Consider the following 16,491-nt stretch of genomic DNA (forward strand, 5'->3'; position numbering starts at 1 on the left):
TCACACCTGGGACACGTTCAAAGCGGTTCTGAGGGGTAAATGCCTTGCACTTAACTCAGCCCTTAACAAACAGCGCGCTAAGGAAAGGGAAGGCCTGGAGCAGGAGCTATCGAAGGTCGAACAGACCCACAAGCAGACACCCACCAGACAGACACTGCGCGCACTCACGGCCCTTAGAGGCAAACTGCGGGCCATATATAACAATAGGGCGGAGTTCACCCTCCTCAAGCTGCGCAGCCTAGCCTATACACAGGGTAACAAAGTGGGGAAGCACCTGGCCAGACAGTTGAAGGATAAACGGGAGAGGGAGTATATCGGGGTAATACGTGACAGGGCGGGGAACCTAACTCACAGAGATGAAGACAAGGCAGACCTCTTTGGGGCGTTCTATGCATCTTTATATACGGCGGACACTCCTGACGCTGACCGACAAAGCACTTTTTTGAGGGACCTGCCCATCCCACAGGTGTCCCCGGATAGGAACGAAGTCCTCATAGCCCCTATCACCCTAGAAGAAGTCCTAGCGGCTATCAAATCGCTCAAGGCCCATAAGTCGCCTGGAATAGATGGGTACACTGCAGTCTTCTATAAGACCTTTACATCCAGGATCACGCCTCACCTGGTCCGCCTATTCAAACGTATGGCCACGGATGGCAACTCTGCAGCCTCCATGACCGAGGCGGTGATCTCGGTGATCCCCAAACCGGGCAGGGACCCTTCCCACTGTGCCTCCTACAGGCCCATTGCCCTCCTTAACGTAGACGCAAAACTTTACTCCTCCATACTGGCCAAGAGACTGAGCGACCTTATGCCGCTTATCATCCACCCCGACCAGTCTGGCTTTATCAAAGGGAGGCAAACACATAACAACATCAGGCGCATCGTCCATTTAATAGAGAAGGCCAACAAATTTAGAATACCTGCGGTGTTGATCGGTCTTGACGCCGAAAAAGCGTTTGACCGCGTGGATTGGAGCTTCCTGTGGTCCACCCTGACGAGGTTTGGTTTCTCCCCCCAATTTATTACAATGCTGCAGGCCAACTATCGGCACCCAAGCTCTAGGGTCTCGATCAATAGGGTGCAGTCAGCCTCCATTGGTCACTCCAGGGGGACTAGACAGGGTTGTCCCCTGTCCCCCTTAATCTTCGCCCTCAGCATAGAACCCCTAGCTATAGTGGTCAGGGAACACCAAGGGATAGAGGGTCTTCCCTTCACTGGAAAGGCCCACAAAATCTCGATTTTCGTGGATGATGTCCTCCTCTCTCTGTCTAATCCGCTGGGTTCCCTCCCACATCTACAAGACGTGCTTGCCTCCTTTGAAGGGGTGGCAGGCTTCAGGGTCAACCTGGACAAGTCCTACATTCTTAACCTAACTCTTTCTCAGGCGGAGGCCTCGCAGCTCCGAGCGCTATCTCCGCTGGACTGGGCACCCTCTTCCATACAATATCTAGGGGTCCAGCTGACTCCCAAGGTCGATCAATTGTACGCGGCCAATTTTCCTGCAGTCCTCACCCGCATCCAAAAGGAACTGTTACGTTGGAAGCCGCTTTTTCTCTCCTGGTTGGGTCGCATACATGCTATCAAAATGACCCTCCTGCCTAAACTGCTCTATTTATTTCAGGCACTCCCTGTAGAACAGGAGGAGGACTTCTTTGCACGCCTCAAGACCATGATCCTGAAGTTTGTGTGGCAGGGGGGAAGGGCACGTTTCTCCTTTTTCATGCTAAGACGCCCACAAAGGGAGGGGGAGCTGGGCTTCCCGATCTTCGCCTATATTATAGGGCAGCTCAACTGCGCATCCTGGTTGAATGGGCACAGATGGAATCGGAGAAACACTGGGTCCACATGGACTGCAGCGTAGCGGGCAGAACGATCTGGGATTTGATCTGGCGCGCTAAAAAGGAAAGACCCCTCAATGCGTACATCAGCACCCCGACACGCACTACCCTAAAAGTGTGGGACTCTGTGGCAGAGAGGGAGGGCTGGACGTCCTTCCCGTCACCGCTCACTCCAATTCACTTCACCTCTTCCTTTCCTCCAGCGCTCCGAGAGGGGCCGTTCGACGCATGGAGGACGGGCGGATGTCTTGCACTCACGCACCTGTTCCACAACTACGATCCACTTACTTTTGACAATTGCAAGAGGGACTATGTGGTGGGGGACCAGGAGCGCTACCACCACGCGCAACTCCTTCACTGGGCTCTGGGTCCACAGATTAGGGAGGGAGCCACCAGACCTCTTACCAGATTCAAATTATTCCTTCTCAAGGCTAAATCCATGAACGGGCAATCTCAGTGCTGTATAAACTCCTACTCTCCACAGAGGCCGTCCCACGGCCGCGCTTTATGTCTTGGTGGGAGGGGTTGGCTAAACGGGACATTGGGGAGGAGGAGTGGACGCACCTGTGGGCAGATATCTTCCGCTTTAACCGCTCCACGAAGCTGAGGGAGGCACATTTAAAGGTAATGGCAGACTGGTACCTATACCCATCTAGACTGGCGAAGATCTTTCCAGGAGCAACGGATAGGTGCTGGAGGGGGTGTGCACTTCTGGGAGACTTCCAGCACATATGGTGGGATTGCCCCTCCATTAGGCCGTTCTGGGAGGAGATCCTTGCTCAGATAAAATCCATTTTAGGATACCCGGTCCCGGCTACGATGGCAGAAGCTCTTCTTGGCCTTAGGGACCCCCAGCTAGAACACCAAACCAGAGCCGATAAAAGAATTATGTGGTTATGCTTGGGGGCTGCTAAACTAGCAATTGCAAATGCTTGGAAGCAGAGGGAGGCACCCGCGATGTCACTGTGGCACTCCCGCCTGTGGCAATTACTCAGCCTGTAGCGTATGTCCGACATATCTCGAGAGGACTTTAAGAACTTTGAGTATCGCTTGGGACCACTGGTCCTGTTCCTCTCTAAGGGCCTCCCTTCTGCGGTGTGCCCCTCTACGCTCAGGGCCATGCATTTGTTCCAGATTTAAAGGCCTCATAGGGCTGACACGCTACTGTATGGCACTTTCACCACTGGGGGGGTGGGAGAGGGAGTTCGGGGGGTGGGGAGGGAGAGTTGGGGGTATGGGGTTTCTTTTTTACTGTTCGAGTTAGGGTAAAATGTCCACCTTCAGATATCCTGGTGCTCTGGGAACTCGACACTAGTGGAACACTCTCGCTGGTATGGATAGAGCTTAGAAGGTGGGAGAGCATGTTGTGTCTAAGGACTTTTGCGATGTGCCATTGCTCTTGGGGTTTCTCCCTTCTGGACCCTACTGAGACTCAACCCTGGCCACTCGAGCACTGACCGTTATAGACCAGCGGTGACTTGAGTCATTGTGAAGTATTGACCCCTTAACTTGGCCATGTTGTGCATGCTGTGCTCATTGTCTTATGGGCCCCTCCGTGGGCGTGTTGGCGGATTGTGCCCTGCTTCTTTAACTGTGGACAACAATAAAACCTGTTTGATAAATTCAAGACACCCCACAAAAAGACTAGGCCCATGCACCACTCACTATCCCTAGGCATAATAGATGAAAGCTAGGCAAAATGGGTGCAGGCCTGAGAACACTGCCTGCCTTCAAAATGGCCCCTTGCCCCCCAGCAAATGGCCAGGGCCTGCCTGTACCAGCACTCAAAATGGCCCCCACCCACATGGCCAGTCCCCATCAACACCCCAAAAAGTCGACAAAGACACAAAAATCACCACAATCCAATGCCATCCATGCCCTCAATGATGTTTAAATTCAAGACACCCCACAGAAAGACTTGGCCCATGAACCACTGAGTACACCTGGGCATAATGGATGAAAGCAAGGCAAACTGGGTGCAGGCCCGAGCACACTGCCTGGCTTCAAAATGGCCCCTTTACCCCCACCCACATGACCAGGCCCTGCCTGGACCAGGCCTCAAAATGGCACCCACCCACATGGCCAGGCCCCAAGAAGACTCCAAAAAGTCAAAAAAACACACAAAAATCAGCACAATTCAATTCCATCTATGCCCTCCATGATGTTTACATTAAAGAGACCCCACAGAAAGACTCGGTCAATGCACCACTCACTACCCCTGGGCAAAAGGCCCCAACAGCAGCCAAAAAAATCGAAAAACACACAAAAATCAGCACAATCCCATGCCATCCATGCTCTCAATGATGTTTAAATTCAAGACACCCCACAGAAAGACTAGGCCCATGCACCACTCACTACCCCTGGGCCTACTGGATACTGTGGCTAGCTACCCACCACAATATATATTTTGTTAAAGTTGTGAAAAAAGTTTTAGAACTGGAGTTGCCTCAACTGCAATGCCCCAAACAAACAACACCAACTTACTTGTAAAATCTCAAGTCCAAAAGTGATCCAAACTCCAAAGTCCAAAAAGTCCTCAAATACAAATATCCACCAGCAGCAAGAAAAAGTAATCCTTCCAGCTCCAGATCCAAATGAAAAGTGACCAGGACATGGACAAAGCACTGGGAGGAGCCTGCTGGACAGGAACACGAAGTTGGAGACTCTGGGGCACTTCCTTCCTCCCACCCCCCCCAAAAAATGGACTCCTTGCCCCAAAAAGTGCAGCCAAATGTCAATCTGAGGAGTTATTCTGATCAAAATCATCATTTTTACAAGGTTTATGCTTCCTGCAGTGGATTTCTTGTGCAGAATTGCAATTTTGGGAACTCGAGCTGTTCAAACCTCCCGGCGGAAGTCAGCTGTGCGCCGTCGCGGGCATTTATGACGTACTCGCGTTGTCAAACTCTCATCGTGCTGTTCAAACCTCCCGCCGGAAGTCAACTGTACGCCTTCGCGGGCATTTATGATGTACTCGCGTTGTCAAACTCTCGTCGTGCAAGATGGCAAGCCGCGATGACGTAATTGTGTTCGAAAAACTCTCGCGAGATCACGTAGCTTGATCAAAAATGGCGCAGCACATGCAAAACCGGGAGAAAAACAACTCGGCAGGCTCAGAGTCAACGCCGCACGCGCGATATTGTATTTTTCAAGCACGACCAAGCAAAATAATTCGTAGCTTGCAAATTTGCGGATTTTTGGGAAAATTTGCGAGATTCGCGGATCGCAAAATCGTCAAAAATCTGCAAATTCGCCTGCAAAACGGATTTTACGCCCACGCTTATTTGCAACTATAAAATTGCACTTGTAGTTTGTGAATGTCAAATTTACACGAAACTGTAAGGACCTGATTCAGATCTTGGCGGATGGGTTACTCAGTTACAACCGTGACGGATAGCTGGTCCGCCGAAATATAGATCCCATACGATGTAATGCAATGTATATTTCAGTGGACAGGCTATCCATTAATTTTGTAACAGAGTAGCCCATCCGTCAAGATCCAAATCAAACCCTTAACTTAATTTTCTAAAAAAAGGCGGATGTATTTTTCACTCATTCCTATTATAATTTTTTTTTTAGCTTATTGTCTCTTACTCATCAACATTTATGTCTTGATTATGAGTGTGGCAAATATTTCAATCGAATTTCAAACCACTCAGGTATCAGAATTCCAAATTGAGTGGTAATCACTGGGCAACAATTTTTACGAGGTAAATATCATCAGGTCAAACTTAACAACATGTCCAGAGAGTAATATGCTGAGATATGCATAACTTAGAGCATGACGCAATGAATTCAACATGCACCGCTCAAGTTTCGTGTGAAATACCTCAAATGTGAGGTATATACCACACCTGGTAAATTCTTTGCCATAGGGTATCAGTATTTAAAGGGTGAGGTAAATGCCTCAACCCATTCTGGGGCTCTTCTAATTGGGGCTTTATAAATTAGAGTTGCTGTGTTTAAATCATGAAAGAAATGTATTTGATTTTACCCAACTCATTTGTGTTCTTCATTGTTTATTTTGAGCCAGTGGTTGTCAGTGGGGGCACCAGCACCAATTTTTGGGGTTCGGCACTTATTTTCCCAAATCAGTGGGAACAACGCACATATTGAAAAGACGGAGGAAGCTAAAGACAGAAAAACGTACAAAGGGAGAGTGCTGGAATCTGCAAGATTGCGATAAAACGTCAGAGCGTGTCTGGTAGTGGATTATAGATGCATTAAGTGGATTTAAGGCTACGAACCTTGGCATTGGGCACACTGATGTTTAATTGCACTTGCAGTGGGCTTCTAAGTAGAGCTTGAGGCACCATCACTCATACTTTTACAAATTGACGTTAGCATGATTACATTGTTTTCATTTCCGAGATGTAGGAGTGTTCACCACATTCATTAAAATCTTTAAGCATGTAGAAGGATAATTTACAGTTTAGGTATGTTTATTTTTTTAAGTTCAAAATGTTTTTATTGAAGTTTATACAACACAGGAAAACACAAGTACAGTACAGAAAGCATAATTCCTACATATGTAAATGAGCAATTGAGCATTAGAGAACGCAATAATTAAAAAAAACAAAAAAATGAAGAGGAAGGGAAAGGGGGGAAGAACATATCCTAGAATTATAAAATCAGAACATATAGAGTTACCAATTAGTTGAATATAACCAAGAAAGTAATAAAGAAAAATGAATCATCAAGAGACACAAAAACAGACTAAGCATATCATTGCAAAACATACGAATCAATAGGAGACCAAAAAGTTTGAAATGACTGTGAATTGTGAGTAACACCTTTAAGAGACAGTTGAGCTCCTCTTCTGGTAAAGGTAATCCAAGATCACCAAGCATGAACTGAAAGAGAAGAAGCGTCTTTCCAACAAAAAGTAATGGATTTTAAAGCAGCTGTTATTAAAAAAATTAAATAACTTTGTCTCCGAATCACTAAGAGGATGGGATAGGGCAACTGATTTACATATTAACACAGCATAGGAAATATCATCATGTACAGGCAAAATTTTCAAAAAGACATTCCAAACATTTAACCAAAATTTCATAATAATTGTACATTCAAATAACATATGACGAAGTGATCCAGAGGTTAACTTGCAGTGCCAACAAACATCAGATGGTATCAATTTAGCATGACTTAATCGAGATGGGGTCCATAAAGCATTAAATAAGATATAAGCGTTAGTCTGATAAAGGGACACTGGAAGCCAACCGGAGATGCTGTTGAGCCATATTGAGGACCATGAGTCATCTTATAAGGAAATGGAAAGTTCAGCGTTCCAAAATGATGATATTGCACTAACATTAGAGCCCTGGAAAGTAGAATTTTTTTAATAAAAAACAGAGACAACTTTGGAGGTTGACGTAACAGCCTGAAGGAAAATCAAAAGGTCGTTGGTGGTGGAAGAAGGAATACCATCTGGAAAGGAATCTAAAATAGAATTACATAAAGACTGGTATTTTGAAAAATCAGAAACCGGGATATCGAACTGTAATTGCAGTTGCTCAAAAGAGATAAAGGCATTGTTAGAAAAGACATCTTTAAGATATAAAATTCCTTTTAAAATCCATGCGTACCAAAAATGAATGTTCCTGTTTAGTTTAAGTAAAGCACTATGCCATAAAGACAAGTGGACTGTAGAGAGTAAGGGTAATTCAAAATTAGAGTCTAAGTCATTAAGTATTAATCTCGAAGATTTAATTATAGATGACCGATGAACTATCTTTGAGGCAGAGGACATTAACAATAAAGAGAGTAAAGTAAAGGGGCGTACAATTGAGGTTTCAATATCTATCCAAATTGGAGGTGAATTTGAAAACCATAAAGAACTTTGTTTTAAGATAAAAGCTTTATGATAAAGGTAAAAGTCAGGAAGGGCAAATCCTAGTTGGGACTTGAGGAGTTTAAATTTTCTGTAAGTAATACGAGGAACTTTGTTGGACCAAAGGAATTTAGATAGGAGTTTATCAACATCTTTATAGAATTTTAGAGGAAATTGAGTGGGAATCATAGCCAAAGAATAAAAGATTTTTGGTGCAATATTCATTTTTATAGCCTCCATTCTTGCCCACCAAGTGAGATGAAGGGGAGACCATTTGGACGTTTTGCCTTTGATATAATCAAGTATAAAATCTGTATTTAATTTTAATGTAGCATGCAATGAAGAGGCAAATAGAATACCCAAGTACTTAAGCTTAATGTTCTGCCAAAGAATGTTAGCGTTTGTTAGCATATCCGGTGTACAAAAAGCATTTAAAGGAAAAAATTCAGTTTTACTTACATTTAACTTGTAACCTGAAATTACAGAATACTGAGTAATAATGTCTAGGAGGGAGGGAACAGAGGAGAGAGGATTGCTAATAAATAATAACACATCATCTGCATATGCTAAAGTTTTAACAGTGACATCATTAATTGCAACACCTTGAATAGTATCACAGCAGCGAACATAATTAAGAAAAGGCTCAATTCCTAATAAAAATAACAGTGGGGATAGGGGACAACCCTGCCTAGTACCTCTAAAGAGTGGAAACTGAGCAGAAATTTGACCATTAATAAACAGACGAGCAGTAGGGGCAAAATATAAAGCAGAAATCATACGAATAAACTGGGTACCAAAATTAAAAGACATTAAAGTTTTAAACAAAAATTGCCAATGAATTTTGTCAAATGCTTTTTCTGCATCTAAAGCCATCACCCCCGCAGGAGAAGTAAGGTGAGAGCTCTGTTCAATAACATGTAAAAGCGTTCTCGTATTATTCGCAGAGTATCTATTTTTCATGAAGCCAGATTGATCTGGATGAATGATGGAATGAAGGATAGGAGCCAATCTAGTAGCAAGGATTTTAGCATAATGTTTACAATCTTGGTTTATTAGAGAAATGGGACGATAATTTGAAACCAGGGTGGGATCCTTATCAGGTTTTGGCAAAACAACGATTAAAGCATCCGTAAAGGAGCCTGAAATAGTACCAGAGGAACCAAAATGGGAGAACAGGGCACTTAAATAAGGTAAAAGGAGAGAATTAAATTCTTTATAAAATTCAGCAGGGATACCATCCGGGCCAGGGGATTTATTCTTAGGAAGTGATTAATTAGCAAGTAAGATCTCATCACAAGTAATTGGGGAATCTAAAGTTAATCTATCGGATGGAGAAACTTGAGGCAAATTACATTTATTTAAGAAGGAATCAATTAAAGAATCATCACAAGTATCAGGTTTGCTATATAAGGTAGAGTAAAAAGGTAAAAATTCTTGGACAATATCATTATGGGAAATAGCTACTTGGCCATTAGTACCACATATCGAGGTTATTTGGGTCTTATCCCTCTTGATTCGCAAATAATTTGCAAGGAGTTTCCCAGACCTATTGGTATTAAAGCAAAATTTAGCATTCGATTTTGCGAGTTGAACCCCTGCTCTAGTACTAAGTAGAGCATTAAAGTCATAACGCAGCTTTTGTAGTGTAAATTTGTGTTGAGGGCCATTAGAAGTAATAAATAAACGCTCATATTTGGCAATTTTCTTGTCCAAAAGTTGAATTTTGGAGTTGAATTGGTTGTTTGCATGGGCCATGATAGAAATTGTGGTACCTCTAATATAGGACTTAAACGCATCCCATCTATTAACAAGTTAAGTTGAGCCTTCAGGGTTAAACAAAAAATAGTCCTGGATAGCTTGTAATATTTTAGGCTTATGTGTGTCATTGAGTACAACATTCGTGTTCATACGCCATCTATTTTGTTTGGTAAACATAGAAGAGATTTTGAAGAAAAAGGTCAAGGTGCACCACTTAAACGTTCTTAGAAACTGCTATCTCTATTAAGGTAAACAGTAATGATCACAGCAACTATTTCTTGTATTCTTGAACTTTCTTTATTCAATTCAGTTGAAAAGTTATACACAGGGTCTACAGCCGACGTGTTTCGACCTCAAGGGACTTCTTCAGGGCAAGATGGTAGCTAATGGTGATGTCCCTGGATCTTCTCCCGTTGTCAAGGGGTGTATGTGTTTGTCCGCGAAGTTGCACTATGGTGCATTTGGCATCTATCCGTTTTGGTTCTGTTCCAGAAGATCAATTTCTCAGAGTGACAGTGTAGATCTATACGAATTTGATAAGAGCCAAATTACACCAGTGGTATGATACGTTTCAATATTGTACAAGAGAAAAAGAAGCTCCGTCTGTCTGAACTTGACGGAGGGTGACGTCTTTCACCCGTTTTCTCACCGAGCCACGGATGAACCAGGGGATGCGGCAGCTTACTTGACTAAGAGTTTCTTAAGAATAGAACTACTATCCACTCTTCTACTAAAAAGAGGAATTAAGTTGAAAAATCTCTATAAGACGACAGACGGAGCTTCTTTTACTCTTCTACCCTGGTTCACTGTTATTGGAAAATTATCCTTATTGGGATGTGGCTCGAATGTACAATATTGAAACGTATCATACCACTGGTGTAATTTGGCTCTTATCAAATTCGTACACGATAGGCCTATAGGAAGAGGTGGTGGCCTTGCAATTATTTACAAGGACAAATATCGTACCGCACTCGACCCTATAAACTCTGCCAATTGTGAATCAGCTGCCTTTGCTATTAGTATTAACCCCAAGCAAGCACTAAAGGGTATAATACTATATCGACCCCCTGGCCCCCGTAACTCTTTTCTCTCCACTTTCTCTGACCTGAATGATAATGTCATAGGTTCAGATAAATATACGATACTGGGAGATTTTAACTTCCATTTGGAAGAGCAGGACACCTCTGATACTATTCAACTCATTACTGACCTTTCTAACCTAGGACTGCACCAATTAATTAAGGGCATCACACATCAAGCTGGACATACCCTTGATGGTCTGTTCACTAATGATCCTGACATTTCTGTGCTGGACATTATTCCCATCACGTGGTCAGACCACAGGGCTATTATATTTCAGCTAGATATACGGACCACGTACCCTTCATTTCCCAGGCCCCGAACTAGGGTGGGGACTCGCGCTTGGAAAAACGCAGACATCCCTCAGATGATAGATTCCCTGGCCTCCGCCTGTCCTCAGGGAGGAAATAATCCTGCACTATTAGCCTCAGATTTCCAGGATTGGATCCGAAGTGCCGCCGATCTAGTGGCCCCAGAGAAACTCACGAGACCTAACAGAGCATCTCCTTCGGCCGCCTGGTATAATGAAGATCTCAGACTTCATCGCCAACACTGTAGGAATCTAGAAAGGCGCTGGAGGAAAGCCTACTGCCCCATAGCCAGACAAATTTATAAAGACGCCCTTATGATTTATAAAAAGGCGATTTTGGCTCGAAAAACTTTTTTTTTCTCGGCGCAAATTGAGACCGCTGCTAACTCTGCCAGAGAGCTGTTCTCTGTTGTCACGACTCTGTCCACCCCCCCCCCTCTGGCCCAGGAGTTGAGCCCTCACAGACCTTCTGTAATGAATTATCCACTTTCTTTACCACAAAGGTGGCAGATATATATGCTTCATTTGAAGATGATATCAAAACTGAACACAGAGGCGGTACTGTGAAAGAAGTACTTCCCCAACACAATCATGATTCCTTTCCATGTTTTTCACCTGCCTCACATGATGATGTTATTAAACTCATTTCCACCATCAAATCGGGCTCCCCTCTGGACCCTTGCCCTCCTTCTGTGATGTTCAAACTCACAGAAGTGATCTCACGCCCCCTCATGGAGATCTGCAATACTGCATTTCAGACAGGCCAATTTCCCAGTATATGGAAGAAGGCTGTTATAAAACCCCTTTTAAAAAAACCTTCCCTAGACCCTACAGCTGTCGCCAGTTATAGACCCATTGCGTGCCTGCCCTTTCCTGCCAAAGTATGCGAATCCCTGATGAATAGACAGCTCTCAGAGTTCGTCGAGACCCACCAACTTCTCGACGAAACGCAGTTTGGTTTTAGGAAAGGGCATGGAACAGAGACCGCCTTGATAAAGGCCTCTGATGAGATCAGGGCGATCTTGGATCAGGGAGGGGCGGCTGTCCTCATCCTTTTGGATTTGTCAGCGGCCTTTGACACGGTCGACCATGTCACTCTAGTCGACCGTGTCACAGTCCTGGGGATAAACGGTTTGGCCAAGGATCTCATTTCATCTTTCCTGGCAAACCGTACCCAGACAGTAAGGCTGGGAGATTTCTACTCTCCTATCTCTGCACTCCCTTGTGGAGTCCCACAAGGCTCCTCGCTAAGTCCTATGCTATTCAACATCTATGTAGCGGACTTAGCGAGGGTAATAAAGGCCCATGAGGTACGGCTTACATCTTATGCAGATGATACCCAGCTGGTTCTGGGTATCCACAAGGACGGCCTCACTGTGGCAGCCAACTTCCAGAGAGCTATGCTTGAGGTCAGTACCTGGATGGCCTCGAATTGTCTTAGGCCCAACTCGGACAAGACCGAGGTTATGACCTTCGGAAAACTCTCCCCTGAATGGTCCCCTAGTTGGTGGCCGGAAAAGCTCGGCCACCCACCTGTCCCAGTGGAAAAAGCCAGAAATCTGGGAGTGATTTTTGACAGCAAGCTGGCTTTTGACCTCCACACTAACAAGGTTGTGTCGTCATCATTCTTTATCTTGAAAAAAATCAAGAAGCTGCTACCTTATCTCCCCCCCTCAGCCGGGAAGACTCTGGTCTCTACCTTAGTCTTCTCTAAAATAGATTATGGGAACGCTCTCTTTCTTCACACCCAGAAGCGTGTCATAACGAAGCTGCAATCCATCCAGAATGCGGCTGCCAGGATCCTCCTAAACATTCCTTGCCGCAAATCCACCACTCTTGGCATTCATCAGCTCCACTGGCTGAGAGTTGAGAGCCGTATTAAATTCAAGGCCCTCTGTATTGCATATAAGGCAGTACATGGCATAGGACCCAGGTTCCTGACCGAAGCCTTTCAGCTGTATACTCCCAGAAGGCAATTAAGATCGGCCAACACCAGTCTCCTCCCTGTGCCACGTACAAGAACGGCCACCTGGGGAGACAGGCGCTTCCTTGTGGCCACTCCAAAACTTTGGAATCTTTTGCCACTTGCCATCAAAATTGCCCTGAACCTGATGAGCTTCCGCAGGCTCTTAAGAACATGGTTGTTTAACCAGTAAGAGGATGGCTGACTCCAGTAGCTCCACAGCGCCGAGACACCCCAGGGTATTTGTTGCGCTATAAAAATTACGTAAATAAATAAGAAGGTAGAGTCATGAATTTTAACCTTAACTACAATATATCTACCTTCTGTGTCAATAAACTTACTGAGAATTTGACAATGTAACCTTTTTGCAAAGAAAATTGGAACTCCATTTTTCTTTCCCAACGCAGGTGAGGAAACAATATTATCAACCCATTTTTTCTTCATATAATGTAAAATCTTATCATCAACGTGCGTTTCTTGAAGAAAACAAATATCCGCTTTGCATGCACCCAGGTAGTCCAAGATTTTTGTACGTTTTACTGGATGCCGCAGGCCCTTGACATTAAGTGAAACAAGTTTAAAAGAATTAATATTAGCCATTAGGAGTTAGAAGGAAGAGGATAGGAAAAGATTCAAAGGAAAAGGAACTGAAAAACAGCCATATAGAAAGAGTAACTCTACGCAAAGAGTAATAAAAGGAAGGACACAAAAGGTAGAAACACAAAGGAAGGGAAAAAGAACAAACAAGAAACAGAAACACATATAAGAAGACAGAGACTCACACCCGTTCCTCAAGCATGGCCAGATAAACCGTTGGAGCCCGTGAAGAGAAAAATATAGATGTCAGGATAAATCAAAATAGTGGTCTTCAAGTAACAGGGGCATTAGTGTCCATTAACGGTGAAGCTTGTTGTCCCAGAAAGAGTCTTAAATCTTCAGGACGATGAAAAGATTTAGAAAAAGTGTCCTTCCAGATTCTCATCATAGAGGGATCAAATAGACCATACTTAAAACCAAGGCTTCGCAATTGTGGACGAAAAGAGGAAAATTCCTTGCGAATAGCAACCGTTTCCTTAGCAAAATCTTGATGGATAAAGATTTTACAGCCATTTACTAAGAGGGCGGGAATGTCTCTTGCTGCTTTCCTGATAAGGACCAAATGATGGTGTCGCAGAACCTTAAAAATCATTTGCCGGGGTTTAGTATTGCGGAGATTTCTGTGTGATGGAACTCTGTGAGCTTTATCTATTTCAAATTTTTCAGGAAATTTGATATTCAGGAGACCCGGAAGCAAAGATTCTAGATATAATCAACAATCAGATCCCTCAACCTCTTCAGGAAGATTGAAAATACGAAGATTGTATTGTCTATTTCGGTTTTCCAATTCCAGTAATTGATTATGCATTGGTACTATTTGAGTCACCAAAGGAGTAAAAACATCCAATTTAGTTTTATTGTCCTGAATTTTGATAGTGTTATCAGACACTTTCATGGAGATAGAAGCCATATCTTTGCGTATATTCTTAAATTCAGTGGCAATAGTGTCAGTATTCAGACGTAGCGCTTGAAGTTCCTCATAAATCAGAGCAAGGGAAGGCTCAGAAGATTCAACAACCTTAGACTTAGTTGGAGGAGGTGAAATCTGCTGTTTCCTTTTAATAGTAGGTACATTTTTATTTTCCATCCTGATGTGAAAAAATAACCCTTTGTGTCAAAAAACAGCAAGAAAACAAAAATTACCTCAAATTTTTAATAAATATATGGGAAAAAACATGTAAAGTCCCCAAAAGTACTGTAAAAGGGCTGGTGCACCAGCTATACAGGGTCGTGGGTGTGGCCAGGCCAAAGCCAGGCCCTTTCTTTATTTTCACTCCGCCCCCCATGCAGAGGAAGCCGGCAGACACAGATGCAGAGGCAGAGGAGAGGACGGAGGATCAAGCAAAAGCAGTTTCCCTCGACGAAATCACCCAGAATTAGAGCCACAGGTAGGGGACAGTGAGGAAATGCAAGCGCCGCTATTAAAATTTGGGTCCTGACAGAAAAATTGTCGTTTTCCGGCTAATTGGGCCGGTTGACTTACAGAGCTCCAGCGGTGGCGGCCATCTTGGTCGACGCGCTCGCGCGAACCCCGTTTAGGTATGTTTTTGGTGTTCACCCAACGTCAGTGCTTACTTTGTAAAAAATGAAGTGACAGAACCTCCGCCAGGAGGCCACAATCCCTGCCAGCATTGCCAGTGAAAGAACCAGCACAATTATTAACCGCATCGCTGCGGCGGTGATTTTCGCGCTGCGCTGCTTTTTTTCAAAAGCCGCGTTAGATGACGAGCTCAGCTCGTCATCCGCACATGCCCCCCGTGGCTGATGACGAGCTGCGCTCGTCATCAGCATCGAAGGGGTTAAACATCTCACCCTACATGTGTAACAATTGAAACTAATGGAAGCTCCCAAAGCTCTAAAGAGAGATTTAAGGGCAAGTAGTAGTCATTTTTAATGTATATTGAAATAAGAAACAACTGTTCTTGTGTTCATCTCTAATTTAGGCAAACTGTGCCACCATTTGGCAGTCTGTCATAAGTGTCGACATTGACAATTAAGTGCCGGTGCCAATCACCGAAAACGACTGGCTCAAATCAAGCACTTCCAGAAGCCCTTACCTCTATGTGTGTGTGAAGTTTTCACATTACAAAAATGACAGAAGTGCTTATACCAGTTGCTGTCCTTCAAGTTACTCATTGTTGAAAAGATTCACCAAAGCTATATTTTTCTGATTGGTGGCAGGCTGTATGTTTTAGTCTTGGGGTAGATACAGCCTGGACCATAAACATTAACAAGCGAATTAGAAAAAAACATGCATTGGATTCTTTTAACAAATCTTTTCCCAAGACATAATGGGAATAATGCTTCAAATATATTGTGTTGAAGTTACAAAGCTTCCATAAATATTTATAGGTTAAAGCTTTTACATTGTTAATATTATTAATCGTATATTTATATCTAACACTTTTTCTGCGGTCCTAAAATAATAAAAGAGTGCCAATTATCTACTTTCTACTTCTTTTGCATGTATTTCTGTTCCTTATATGTGTGTATGTCATCTATCTATCTATCTATCTATCTATCTATCTATCTATCTATCTATCTATCTATCTATCTATCTATCTATCTATCTATCTATCTATCTATCTATCTATCTATCTATCTATCTATCTACCTACCTACCTACCTACCTACCTACCTACCTATCTATCTACCTATCTATCTATCTATCTATCTATCTATCTATCTATCTATCTATCTATCTATCTATCTATCTATCTATCTATCTATCTATCTATCTATCTATCTATCTATCTATCTATCTATCTATCTATCTATCTATCTATCTATCTACCTACCTACCTACCTACCTACCTACCTACCTACCTACCTACCTACCTACCTACCTACCTATCTATCTATCTATCTATCTATCTATCTATCTATCTATCTATCTATCTATCTATCTATCTATCTATCTATCTATCTATCTATCTATCTATCTATCTATCTATCTATCTATCTATCTATCTGTCTAGCTGTCTGTCTGTCTGTCTGTAAATAGAAAATAACAGAGGTTAAAATTACGTTATATTTAGGTATGGTAATAGGACCCTAGCTTCCATTAAATAACTAGGAATTACTTTACAAAAAACATTGTCCCTTGGAGTGC

Source organism: Lissotriton vulgaris, chromosome 4_1 (genome assembly GCF_964263255.1).
Source record: "Lissotriton vulgaris chromosome 4_1, aLisVul1.2, whole genome shotgun sequence".
NCBI classification, from domain to species: Eukaryota; Metazoa; Chordata; class Amphibia; order Caudata; family Salamandridae; genus Lissotriton; species Lissotriton vulgaris.